A 13,894-nucleotide genomic window follows, 5' to 3' on the forward strand; every position below is an offset into this window, starting at 1 on the left:
CCTGGAAGCTGGCACTGGTGTCTGTGATGCTCAAATAAATTTGTTAGTCCCTAAGGTGCCACAAGTACTCCTTTTCTTTTTGCCAAGAGTTAGAAACTCTTTATACAGATGTTTTTATAGTTGAAACTCCTGCCCCCACACATCCAGACACTAAAATATCTCATTATTACAACCATCTACTAGGCTGTTATTCCATTTTTATATAATCTGTAAACTGCTTTTGGCACTCACAAAAATGGTGCATTGTAGTCCTTCCCCTGGCTTTGCATTAGCTCCTAAGTAACCAACACCGTTCAGCATTGCTCAGGGCTGTTGATGTTTTGGTAGGAGGCTTGTAAGGATTAGATTTTTGCCTGGAAATGTTGATAAATGTGGATTTCTCTGGACAGACACCTGTGAAAAATATTTCCCTTGATAATAACTGAAATTTACAGATAAGCAAAGTAAGAAAAATGCTGCTTGATAACTTTTTATAGTTTGATTTAAGGGTATTTAGTTTGTATATTTTGATGTGAGTTGACAGCTAGTGTTTTAACAGTTATAACGTTATGTCTCAACATCTACTGTCATTGAATAATTATTATTGAACCCCCCTATTGTCTGATCCACCATAATTTCTGACTGCTCTGAACATTTAAAATTGATAAAAATAGAAAAATTATGCTTAAAAGTAAAAATTATCTGTCAAAATTATAAAATAAATATTGATTTCTACCAACCCTGTTTATTGTTTAAAAGCAAACAAAATAATAACCATATTAATATCAGCTCTGTTCAAAACAGGAAAATGTTACCAATTGCCCAAGAGAAGAGGGAAAAATTGGGATGGAAAATTGTTTTTAGGTATCATGAGATAAAGGATTAGAAAGATTTTTTAAAAAATCCTAGAGACTCCATTAAAAGACTTAATTGTGTCTTTAAAAAAAACTCAAAATCTGTGGCACGGGGAAAGATGCAAACATGTGTATAACATTGCTAGGTTTTGTGGCATAGCAAGCAAAAGGGTGAGGTCTAGTGATAAGGTAATGTGAACTTTACTATTAATATGACTTCTGAATAAAAGAATGTAGGTAGAATATGCATATGGATTCACTATCAATACAGAGAGAAAGCTCTGGGAGTGTCAAATGTCTTTTGAGTTCTTTTGGGGTAACTCCTGAAACAATTACTTTAACATCTGAAAGGGGGGACTGTTTCAAACAGCTGTGTTGAGGATGTGGACAAGTGGAGAGAAAGATCTGAGTTAGTTTTGTTTAGTTTGCTAGTTGCCAAAGAGAATTGTTAATATTTAGCTGGCCACTCATACAATTCATGAGGCTCCTTTGAAAAAATCTACTTTGCAAAGTGACACTGTAAATATGGCATTATGGGCTTCCATGTTCATAAAGTTTCAGTGATTCCAGATCACATTTGTTTAGTTTGAACAAAAAGATGGTTTTAATTACTGCTAGCATCTCAAATTCAAGATGGGAGTTCAAAATCAAGCAGGCTTCTTTCTGACTCATGCATCGTCACCAGTGATATAAAGTAATAAAGATTTTGAAAACCGTATTCTGCTCCTATTTTCATCTATGCAATTTCAAATGTTTTCAAATTCACTCTCTGTTACTCCTGTAGAGCCCATTTGTTTCCAGCTGCACACATGTGAAGGGGATCAGAATATATCCATATAGTTCGGAACTTAGTTAACAATTCTGATGATGATGATGTGAGCACTTGAATAGGATTTAGCTCACTCTTTCAGAACTGTGCTGCTTCTGCATTGTTAACAGGAGTTTTAAAAAAAGTAGTGCAAATGTATTTTTGTTGCTAAAATAATTGTGTCTCTGAAAATATGCTGGGAGCGGATCTGTTGCTCAGGAAAATGCTATTTTAATATGGTAGCTTTTCAGATGAGGACCACATTTTCAAGCCACTCTGATTCATGCTGGAAAACTTTGTAATGTATCCTACCTAGAGAAAAAGCTACCCTTATTACAGATTTTCTGTATGTACCTTCTCTTGTTTTGTTAGTGGCATTTGTATGTAAATTGTATTTTAAGATTTCCTTTGCTCTTGCTATTTATTTCTCATTTGAAGTCCTAATCTGCTGTTTGTAAAATCACAACTGGCTGCTGTAAAAATGATTGTGATATCACAAGAAGGAAATTATGACTTCAGATGGAGAATAAACCACAAGGACAAAGAAAATTTTAACAAGTAAATAACTTATTTTCATTCAAATATCACTATAAAAAGGCTAGAACAAAAATTAAATATAAAGTATATCAGCAGGATCTCTAATACACTTTTGTGCCTCATTATTGTAGTTCAGTACATGTTTAAGTTTATAGACTGTTTTGAGATCCCCATAACTACCTGTAGGCTTGACAGGATGAGTTAACAGTTCTCTGTTCCTACCTATAATCTGTTAGTCTGTTTTCCTTTTTGCTTGAGTCTTTCAAAATGAGTAGGGGAGAGAAAACTTTTTTGTAGGAAAATACAATTCATTTAAATTAGCTGTGGGATTTGGGGGCATGTGCAGTATGTTAAACTATACAGTATATACATTAAACTCCTTTTCTATAAATTGTCTAGATTGCAAGCTGATGGTGCCCCTTTATCTTCTTTGACACTGCTATTTTAGGTGCATACATGTCTGTCCTGTCCTACACAACAAAATTATAGAGATTGGAGGAAAAGGAAAAATGGAGAGAGGGGAGAAAAGAAACAGTAGTAAACGCAATTCTTAAAGTTTAGCATGGAGTAGTGCAGACTGGAAAAAGGATTTTAAAATCTGCTCCCTGACTATGGTTCCTCTGGTCAAAGAGTCACAGATGTGAAGGGAAAAAGAGTTAATTTGTTACAAAACAGGGTGTTTAAAGTGATCATTTCAACTTAAACCAAAAAGTGTATTCTTCTGTCTCTGTGCTTTATGGGAACAGTTCTAGGGGAAGTGTCACATACATGTACAGCTGAAACTTTCAGTTCTTTGAGTGTGTTGACTAGTTAATATTCTGAAGCAGTTCTGAGTATTCAAGACAGGTTAAGTCAGTTTTTAGGGCCAATTCATCCAATGAAAGATTAAAAGCATGAATTTCAGAAGTCTCTTGGGAACCTTTTCCAGACACTTTCTACAATGCACAAATCTTGTTTAATCCAGTGCACTCTCCAATAGTTGAACTGATTAACATAGTTTTTGTACTACTGAGAATACTTATATTTTCAAAGTGCTATTGAAAATCAGGAACAGAATACACTGGCATTTCAGACATGCTTTCAGTGATGTGCTCACAAAGAGGAGAGGTGAGAGACTGGAGGATTTATTTGTGTATTTTCTCATTTAAGCAAAATTCTTTTTTTCATAATCAAGGAGGGAGGCAATAGCTTTTGGCAAAAACATGAAGTGTCTTTCATGGAAATGTTTTTATTTTGTTCTTGAAAATTATGCTGAATTTATGGGCAGGTTAGCACAGTGTTTTATTTGTGTAATGGAATGAATGGAGGAGGGAGGCCTTCGCTCAGATTATTGGCCAGGTTAGGGTTGCTTTGTGCTGCTAAATAGATGTAAAGCAGGTTTATCCAGCTACCAAGGGGAATATATGGACAGTGTAACTGAGCCTTTCCTAATTCTTTCCATCCCTGCCCCTCAAAGTCCCAGTGCAGGATACATAACTAGAACATCCTTGCACTCTGACAACCCCCAATTACTGGAATAGCTCCGTGGCCAGGGAATATATTTCTTAAAGAGTTCAGTATTGTTTCCCAAGCATCCACAATTGCTGATTATTTGCTGTATTTTGACAACTCCTTACCAGAATTGATTTAAATAATACTATAACCACCAGCCCTCCACCTTATCCCACTTTTGTAACAATCAACCAAACACCCTAGCTCAGGGATGGGCAAACTTTTTGGCCCGAGGGCCACATCGGTGTTACAAAACTGTATGGAGGACTGGGTAGGGAAGGCTGGGCCTCGCCAAACAGCCTAGCCCCCGCCCCCTCCCACTTCCCACCCCCTGACTGCCCCCCTTAGAACCCCCAACCCATCCACCCCCCCCGTCCCCTGACCGTGCCCCCAGGACTCCACCCCCTTTTCAACCCTGACCGCTCCCTGTCCCCTGACTGCCCCGACCCCTATCCGCACCCACGCACCCTGACAGGCCCCCTTGGACTCCCATGCCTATCCAACCGCCCCATTCCCTGTCTCCTGACTACCCCCCCAGGAGTCCCTGCCGCTTATCCAACTCCCCCGCTCCCCGCACCTTTACCATGCCACTCAGAGTGGCAGGACTGTCTGCCTGGCTGCAGCCAGCCATGCCGCCGTGCTGCCCAGAGCGCTGGTGGCATGGCGAGCTGAGGCTGCAGGGGAGGGGGAGAGCAGGGGAGGGGCCTGGGGCTAGCCTCCCCTGCCGAGAGCTCAGGGGCCAGGCAGGATGGTCCTGTGGGCTGTAGTTTGACCACCTCTGCCCTAGCTAAGAAATGGGCGTGCCAAATTTCAGGCCTTGCAAGTTTTACATCCAGCCCAAGAACAGGTTTTTGATGGAACCCCTGAAGACTCCTTTGGTTCCTGACTGCAGCCAGAAGGAGAAGGGCTGCTTCTTCTACAAACTGTTTTTGTTCTTTCCATCAGTTTAATGGATTGAGTTAGATAGTTCCTAAAATGTAAATAAATTCAACAGAGATACAACAAATATTTTCGTAAATAGGATTGACCTGCTCTTTCCAGCCACTGAAGGAACAGAATGTTTTTATGAAATAAATAATGATTTCTATCAAATAATTTTCCTGTTAATCAGCTGCCACCAGTATTTCCTGCCATTTTAGCTATTTAGATGTAAATTCTTAATATTCTTTATGAATATGAAAGTGCTAAATGAGAATACTCATAGATTCAATATACTCTGTCATTTTTCTTTTATAAATCACTGAAGTTGTTAAGAGACTCTAGTTATAAAAGAAATCTAGATCAGGAGATATCTGAATTAAAAGGCAAAATTAAACGACAAAATAAAAAGACCTGAAGAAGGGCCTTGTGTAGCTTGAAAACTTGTCTTTTTCACCAACAGAAGTTGATCCAGTAAAAGATATTACCTCACCCACCTTGTCTTTCTAAAATAAAAATATAATTTTTCTGCAGAGATTGTGGTGAGAGAAAAGGATCATTTCCTTTGTTGGATGGCTAGATGAATGGTTGCGAGCAAACCTAGAACTCTGAACATAAACATCTTCCTTTTGTCTTTCTAATTTGTTTTCCTCTGTCTGTTCCTCTGCTTTAGTGGTGGTGGTAGTGTGTGGGGGGAAGATATGGCACTAAGACCCTTCTCTCATCTCATGATATGCTTTATATTATCATGTTTATATTGTGGTAGCACCTAGAGGCCTCAACCAGGTTTGGGCCTCATTGTGCTAGGCGCTGTACAAACATACTTAAGGAACTTTAAGAAATATGTCAAATTCAGTATTTTCATAAGTTTTGCAACTATATTAACTGCATTTTAAAGTAAACTAGAAACATACATCAACTTGATACTTTGGGAACTGATTGGAAGTGCTGGTGCAGGGGAGATGGAATCTGATGGCACAGAGAATCAAACATAAATCATAGCATTCCATATACTTATACAAGTCTTGTCATATTAAAGGATCTCAAGGACTCTACCAAATAATGGGGCAAATCCTGTTCTTCTTTGAGTGCTTATTCATGTCAATTCCAAGCAGGTGTGTGCGTGCGTGTGTGCATGGCTGACAGAAGATTTTTCCCCTAGCAGCATCCATCAGGTTGGTCTGGGCACCCCTTGGAGTCACGTCTTCACGGTGCTCAATATAGAGCCTTGCTGACCTGCCACTCCCTCAGATCATTCTTACTGCCAGTGATGGTTAGCTGGAACATCCCATAGCTCTTGCCTTGGCAAGCGCTGTTAGCAATGTCCATTGTATATAGTTCTCATACATTAGTTAGTGTTAGTTATTAGTAATTGTAGTGTAGATATAGGTAGGTTTTCTTTGGGGGTTCCCCCCGCCAATGCTCCCAGCGCCGTGGTATGCCACAGTCCCTGGGTTTTAAAACTTGTGAGGCCTTTGGCAGGTATATGCCTAAAAGTGACCTGCACACCTTGTGTTTAAGATGCCGAGGGGAGAGTCGCCAGAAAGACCAGTGCAAGATCTGTTGCGAGTTTCACCCTAGGTCTTTGAAAGACAGAGACCAGCGTCTTAAAGTCCTTCTTTCGGACGCTGCGCTCCGGCCCCAGTCAGACTCCAGATCATGGGATCCCGCGCATAGCACCTCCTCCTCAGTGCAGAGTATCCCGGCACCATCTACAGGGGAATTGGTGCCAAGAAAGGACTCATCTCGAGACTCTTGGCACCATCACAACTCCTCCCATGTACAGGCGGCGAGCAGGCACCGGTCGTAATTGCTGGTGCCACAAAAGAAAAGGAGGCCAGAGAGGGGGCGCTCTCACCCAGCCAAGAACAAGGAGCTGGCCGCTGTGAGACCCCAGTCAGGCCTTTTCATGTGCTAGGTTGCGTCGACCCCTGCCCTGGTGGCGGTGTAGTTGAGTCCAGACCTTCCCCGTTTGCCAGCCTCACAGAGCCAACAACTACTGCTCCCATCGACTCCTGAGACATTTGTGGCAGCCCAGAACTTGTTACACCATACTGTGCCGTTTTTCCCTCCCAGAAGGGATGAATCACAAGCACTGGGCAGTCCCATGGCACCGTCAAGGGGAAAGCCAGCGATGATGTTGCGGCCCTCACCATCCCCAAACCTCCCCGGAGCAGCAACGGCCCAGATGCAGGAGCCACACCGGTCCACTAGCCCATGCCACAAACTGTCAGTGCCCCGCAGTGCAGCTCCTCCATAGTCCTCTTCAGAGACCTCCGAGTCAGAGTCTGATCCATTTGTTCAGACAGGAGTATGAGCAGGAGATCAAGGTTGCTGCAGGATCATCATGCTTCCCCGGCACCATAGCCTGCTCAATTGCAATAACTGACACAGTGGCCCTTCTGGACACCCTGGGCCTTCCACCAAAGCCACGGGCGAAGCCAGGGGTCCCAGTCTAGAGCAGCGTCGGTAGCTTCGGTTACCTTTGTACCACTGCCAGCACTGTTGTCTTTGGGAGTACCAGGAGTGGCTCTGGCGCTTACCGATAGCGGGTTACCACCATACATGGCACTGACGTTGGCTCCCGTGGTACTGTCGCCGATCCCATGGACGCCATCGGCACCAATGCTGATGTCAGCACCAACTCTCCCGGCACTGGCTTCTATAGTCCCAGCACCGAGAGTCACGGCACCATTGGGGTTGACTTCAGCGTCCCAGGAACCACAGGCGCCGCAGGACCCCCTGGGCATGGAGGGAAGGGAACAGCCACTACTTTGGGGGTTTTCTTCCTCTTCCTCACCAGATGAGAATCTGGCGGGCACTGTTATAGCCCCGGCCCTAGAGGACAGCAGCGTTCTGCAGCAGCTTGTGTGGCAGGCTGCCCAGGGCCTGGGCATCCAGGCAGAGGAGTTTTTGGAGGACGCAGATCCCATGGTGGATATCCTCATCCCCTCTGGACCTGCACGCATTGCCGTGTCCCTCATAAAAGCCATCTCTGACACCACAAAGACTTTGTGGCAGACCCCAGCCTCATTGCCCCCTACAGCAAAGCATAAAGAGAGACACTATTTTGTGCCATCAAGGGGCTACAAGCACTTATACACCCACCCTTCACCAGATTTCCTGGTAGTGGACGCTGCCAATCAGCACGAGCGCCAAGGCTACCAGGGACCCTCCCCAAAGAATCGGGAGGCGAAAAGACTTAACATCTTTGGAAGAAAGGTCTACTCGACCAGCGGCTTGCAGCTCCGTATTTCTAACCAGCAGGCCATTGTTAGCAGGTACTGGTATAATACTTGCGGAGCAATGGCTAAGTTTATGGAGCTGCTCCTGCAGGAGTCCTGTGCTGAGTTTTCCGCTCTGATGGAGGAGGGGAAGCATCTGGTCTCAGGCGGAACTTCCTCTCCACGTCAGTGTCAGAGAGCTGAGAGCAGTCCACCTAGCATGCTAGACTTTCTGAGCCCACTTGGCAGAGAGATGTGTATCAGTTATGACAGACAACACCACAGTGATGTTTTATATCAACTGACGGGGGCTGCACGCTCCTCTCCCCTGTGCCAGAAAGCCTTCAGGCTGTGGGACTTTTGTGTGGAGCATTCAATACACCTGCAAGCATCCTACCTCCCTGGAGTATAGAATGAGTTGGTGGACCATCTCAGCAGGTTGTTCCATGGCCATGAGTGGTCCCTAAGCCCGGATGTCACAAACTCCATCTTCCTGTAAGCAGAATCAGGATGAGCTCCACCCTGACATCTGGTGGTGAGGTGTGGCAAGTTGTGGAAAAGAACTTTAGGGGCTGATCTCATTTGCATAGGCACACCCACCCCACCTAGAATGAGACCATAGCTGCCCAAATGGTCACTTTGGCTGCTGTGGGATCCCCAGTGTCTCTGTTATTGGGGCAGGAAGAATAAATTTTTATTACCCTGATTATGGGAATCAAGGACAGTGGAACTGTACTTGGCCTTTTATTATGATGGAGGGACTCGCCATCAACTAAGTAGCACTTGCTAGGCAAGGGACATGGGTTCCAAAACTCTGTGAATGGAGAGAGGCTGGGGACAGGTATTAATACTTGGTGGCATTGGTCCCCTGGTGAGGGCCTTACATGCTAATTGCACTTCCTCCTCCCTCCACTGTGGAATATCAGAGCTAATTTTGATTCTATTAGGAGTCTAGTTACAGGCTGCTGAGCTGAATTCACTTTGGGCTAATGGTGCACCAGCACTGAGGCTCCCCTACTACAAGCTGAAATCATAAAGGAGCTAAACTTACTAAGAGCTGAAATCACTGAGTGTTGTGTTAAGTCATGGGGGAGCCTGAAGACATATGGTGGAGCAGTTTGCGGGATGGCAAGCAGAGCGGCTGGTGGAGCAGAGCAGTTTGCGGGATGTGGAGCGGCTGGTGGAGCAGAGCAGTTTGTTGGATGCCTAGAGCAGCTCATGGAGTGGCTGGTGGAGCAGAGCAGTTTGTTGGATGCCTAGAGCAGCTCATGGGGTGGCTGGCAGAGCGGAGCCCCATGGAGAGGTGGGGCCATCAGCTTTGGACCACGTAAGGTGCCCCTTAACTCCCCCCCCCCCCCATTCTCCACCCAGGTTGGGAGGTAAAACTCTGTAGATAAACTTTTAAACTCTGGGGCTACCCTGACCAGGGACAGAGACTTTTGGGTCGTTGGACTTTTGGGACTTTGGGTGATTTTGGGTTGCTGGACTCAAGAACCAAAGGGAAAGGACATGCCCCAATTTGCTTGGGGTGGGTTTTTTTGGTCATGAATTCTTGAATCCTGTTATGAATCCTGTTGGTGGGGTTTCCCCAACATAATGCCACATTGTTTCTCTCTGTTATTAAAAGGCTTTTCGCTACGCTCAGACTATGTGCTTGCGAGAGGGGAAGTATTGCCTCTTGGAGGCGCCCGGGGGGGTGGTATATATTTGTCCCAGGTCACTGGGTGGGGGCTCGAGCCGGTTTTGCATTGTGTTATTGGAATGGAACCCCTAGATACTGAACCCGGCCCTTGTTGCTGCCAACTCTGACAGGCAGAAGGGTTACATTCCAATGGTAGGGCTTTCCCCAAATAGACCTATTCGCCACACAATGCAACAGGAAGTGCCAGCAGTTTTGCTCCTTCCTGAATCACAGCCTGGGCTCCATCACAGACATGTTCCTGCTCCTTTGGGGAAGCCTATGTGCATTTCTGCCTATCCCTTTCATTCACAAGGTGCTCCTCAAGATACGGAGGGAAGAAGCTTCAGTGGTATTGATAGCTCCAGCCTGGCCCTGCCAACACTGGTACACATCTCTTCTGGAAATGTCCGTGGAAGCCCCAGTCACTTTGCTGCTCTTCCCGGACTTGATAACTCAGGAACACGGACCTCTCCAACGCCCAACCCTTGAGTCGATGCACCTCATGGCGTGGAAGCTCCATGGCTGAACTCGATGGAGCTCTCCTGCTCAGACCTGGTTAGACAAGTCCTCGTTGGCAGTAGGAAACCTTCCACCAGGGCTACCTACCTGGCCAAATGGGAGATTTTCAATCTGGTTGGTGCAACACTGTCCGTCTCCAATGCTTGCCTCCATACCACTTATATTGGACTACCTTCTCCATCTTAAGCAGCAGGGGTTGTCCATGTCGTCAGTAAAGGTTCACTTGGCTGCCATTTTGGCCTTCCATCCAGGCGCAGCGGGCTGGTCGGTCTTTGCCAACCCTATGGTCAGCTGTTTCCTGAAAGGTCTCGACAGGCTACACCCACATGTCCAACAACTAGTCCCAGCCTGGGACCTTAATCTGGTCCTTTCCAAACTGATGGGGCCACCCTTCAAACCACTGGTAACTTGCTCCCTGCTCTATCTCTCGTACAAGGTGGCCTTTCTTAATGTCAGCCAGGAGGGTGTCTGAGCTCAAGGCCCTAGCATCAGAGCCTCCTTACATGGTGTTCTGTAAGGACAAGGTTCAGATCAGGCCACTCCCAGCTTTCCTCCCAAAGGTTGTCTCCTAATTTCACCTCAATCAGGACATCTTCCTCCCAGTGTTCTGTCCTAAGCCCCACCTGAGCTCCAGAGAGCAGAGGCTTCACTTGTTGGCCGTCCGCAGAGCTCTAGCCTTCTACACTGAAAGAATGAAACCATTCTGGAAGTCCATTCAACTGTTTGTGGCAATGGCAGACATGATGAAAGGTTTTCCAGTCTCCTCTCAAGGAATTTTGTTGTGGATCATGCCCTGCATCTGTGAGGGTTTTAACCTGGCAGTGGTGCCTGCCCCTCCACTCACAGCACATTCCATTAGGGGAAGGCTTCGTCAGTAGTGTTCCTGGCACAGGATCCCACTCAGGAAATCTGCAGAGCAGCGATGTGGTCCTCTGTACCTACCTTTACACTGCATTATGCTATCACCCAGCAGGACAGAGACGACGTGGCCTTCGGTAGAGCAGTGCTCCAATCAGTGGACATCTGAACTCTGACCCCGCCTCCGGAACTTGGGCTTGGGAGTCACCTGATTGGAATGGACAGGAACAAGCACTCGAAGAAGAAAAAACAGTTACCTTCTCATAACTCTTGTTCTTCCAGATGTGTTGTTTGTGTCCATTCCAATACCCACTTTCCTGCCCCTCTGTCGGAGTAGCCAGCAAGAAGGAACTGAGGGAGTGGCGGGTCTGCAGGGCTCTATATTGAGTGCCATGGAGGCCCGACTCCAGGGGGAACCCAGGCCAACCTGATGGATGCTGCTAGGGGAAGAATCTTCCGGCTGCCCTTTACACAGCGCTCACACACCTGATTGGAATGGACATGAACAACACATCTCAAAGAACAACAGTTACGAGAAGGTGAGTAACTGTTTTTTTCCATGACTTTTTTCTGTCATGGAGTCATATATACACAAACACACATTAGAGGAGGTAAATACAGCAAAACGTCTGTGAACTTTAGTTCACATTTTTAAATACATGTGCTTCAAATGTATTCCCACCCCTGTTACATTCTGTTGCTCTGAATATTCTAGCAAATGAGTTCATAGGTAAGAATGTTCTTGGAAACAGCAAATTTTAAGTAAATATTAGTGAATATTCACTGAATGTGAATTTTAAAGCTCAGATCACAATATAAGGAGGTATAGCTGTAACATTCAGGCACTTGTATTTCTGGCTGAGATAGAGGGCACAGACACTATCGTGTTTCTTCTATATAGACTCCCTTGAATTTCTGGATATTTTTAGAATTGTATGTGTGTACATACCCAAACACACATCTCTTTCTTCCAAAATCCAACAGATAGCCCAGTTGGATGCATTACAATATTTCTGCATTAGTGTTCTAGAAGTTGCCAGGAAAAAACAAGAATTTACACTTCAAGGAGCCCAAAAGTTTTTCTTCACAGTTGTTAGTTCTGTTGTTCAAAGTAGAAGAAAGGAGTTAATGTCTGTGAAACATGCTTTTCTGGCAGACAATATGTAGGCAGTCGTCCTGTCCCCAGCCAGACTATGGGTAATTAGCATTTGCTTGGTGGCAAAAAGTCAGCTCTGAAGCTAATAGGGAAAATTAAAACAGGACATACAACAGACAGTTCCAAAGCAGAGAGCTGGGAGGTACCCAAAGTAAGAGAAAGACAGTACTTTAAAAAGTCTCTGACCCATTGGTCTCTGTTCTGCGTAAGAGTATGGTAATGTTAAATTACTGTTCTAATTCTTGTATTAAAGAAGATAGTTTCAAGCACACTGAATAAGTTGAACTTCAAGCTGAATTCTCTACAATTAATTCTTTCTCATTAAAATAACTAAAACAGGCGGATGAAGATTATACAAGAGTGCTGTGAATCATCAAATGATTTAGAAGATAAATGATTACTTCCCTCACTTCATTGTAGACAGGGTTGGACACAGAATATCATACTCACAAGCCAGACTAGATTAAGCACATAGGAATGGCCACACTGAGTCAGACCAATGGTCCATCTAGCCCAATATCCTGTCTTCTGTCAGTGGCTGATGCCAGGTGCTTCAAAGGGAATGAACAGAATAGGCAATCATCAGGTGATCCATCTTCTCATCTACTCCCAGCTTCCAGCAAACAGAAGCTAGGAACACTCAGAACATGGTGTTGCATCCCTGCCTATCCTGGCTAATAGCCATTGATGGACCTAACCTCCATGAACTTATCAAGTTCTTTTTTTGAACCCTGTTATAGTTTTGGCCTTCACAACATCCCCTGGCAAAGAGTTCCACAGGTTAACAGTGTGTTGTGTGAATAAATATTTAATTTTGTTTGTTTTAAACCTGCTACCTATTAAATTTCATTGGGTGACCCCTAGTTCCCATGTATGTGGAGTAAATAACATTTCCTTATTCACTGTCTCCACACCAGTCAAGATTTTATAGCTCTCTATCATATCTCCCCTTAGTCATCTCTTTTCCAAGATGAAAAGTCCCAGTCTTACTAATCTCTCCTCGTCTGTATGCTGTTCCATCCCCTAATCATTTTTGTTGCCCTTTGTACCTTTTCCAATTCCAATATATCTTTTTTGAGATGGGGCGATCAGATCTACATTCAGTATTCAAGATGTGTACATACCATTGATTTATATAGAGGCATTGTGACATTTTGTGTATTGGTATCTATCCCTTTCCTGATTGTTCCTAACATTCTGTTAGTTTTTTTTGACTGCCACTGCACATTGAGTGGATGTTTTCAGAGCTCTATCCACAGTGACTCCCAGATCTCTTTCATGAGTGGTAACAGCTAATTTAGACCCCATCATTTTGTATGTACGGTTGGGATTATGTTTTCCAATGTGCATTACTTTGCATTTATCAACATTGAATTTCATCTGCCATTTTGTTGCCCAGTCACCCAGTTTTGTGAGATTCCTTTGTAACTCTTCACAGTCTGCTTTGAACTTAACTGTCTTGAGTAATTTTGTATCAGCTTCAAATTTTGCCATCTCACTGTATATCTCTTTCTCCAGATCATTTATGAATACTTTGAACAGTACTGGTCCCAGTACAGACGCCTGGTGGATACCATTATTTGCCTGTCTCCATTCTGAAAACTGACCATTTATTTCTACCTTTCATTTCCTATCTTTTAACCAGTTACTGATCCATAAGAGGACCTTCCCTCTTATCCCATGACTGCTTACTTTGCTTAAGGACCTTTGGTGCAAGACCTTGTCAAAGGCTTTCTGAAAGTCTAAGTACACTATACCCACTGCATCACCCTTGTCCACATGTTTGTTGACCCCTCAAAAAATTCTAATAGAGTGGTGAGGCATGATTTCCCTTTACAAAAGCCATGTTGACTCTTCTCCAACAACTCG

At 44.4% G+C, this 13,894-nt stretch overlaps 1 long non-coding RNA gene across 1 annotated transcript in view; it reads left to right on the plus strand.

The window, feature by feature from the left end:
* Window positions 1–13,894, plus strand: part of LOC144273676 (uncharacterized) — a 118,755-nt gene that overhangs the window by 78,055 nt on the left and 26,806 nt on the right. The gene's annotated exons all lie outside the window — the stretch shown is intronic.

The sequence above is a fragment of the Eretmochelys imbricata genome, chromosome 1 (assembly GCF_965152235.1).
Source record: "Eretmochelys imbricata isolate rEreImb1 chromosome 1, rEreImb1.hap1, whole genome shotgun sequence".
Classification (NCBI taxonomy): Eukaryota; Metazoa; Chordata; order Testudines; family Cheloniidae; genus Eretmochelys; species Eretmochelys imbricata.